We start from the raw sequence: 588 nt of genomic DNA on the forward strand, positions 1-588 counted from the left end.
GGCATCTTGAGTAACTTCTTCAACAAGCTTCCTCACCAATTGATCAAATTTCTCAAGGGACACTTAAAATTTCATCAATTATGCATATATGATCTACCATGAGCCTAAAAGGTCAAGAGAATTAGAGGTTAGCAAGTTGGTTGATGGTGGTTGGCCAGATGAATTCATCTGATCAAAACTGGGTCTCCCTAGACCCTATCTCCTATAATTTTCACCATATGAAAATGATTCCAAGAAAAACTTTACTCTAAATGACATTACAAACAACTTTCATGTTGAGAACTAGAGCTATTTTTCCTTGGAAAAACATTTTCTATGTTGAAACATTATAGGTCATTTTGTCTAAACCCTAATTTGAAAGTCAACTTCCCAAGGCCATAACTTGCTCAATTTTTATGCTATGAAAGATTTCCAAGTTGCACAATCAAATTCAAGGTGTCTACTTCAACTTTTATGTTTGGAGTTATAGCTAATTCAACTTTTATGAGCATGTGATATGAGGATACGTTATAGGTCATTTTTGCCCTATACCATTGAACAAGTGATTTTCCTCAACTTCAAAAATGCATAACTCTATCATTCTAGATC

Source organism: Lathyrus oleraceus, chromosome 6, assembly GCF_024323335.1.
Source record: "Lathyrus oleraceus cultivar Zhongwan6 chromosome 6, CAAS_Psat_ZW6_1.0, whole genome shotgun sequence".
Classification (NCBI taxonomy): Eukaryota; Viridiplantae; Streptophyta; class Magnoliopsida; order Fabales; family Fabaceae; genus Lathyrus; species Lathyrus oleraceus.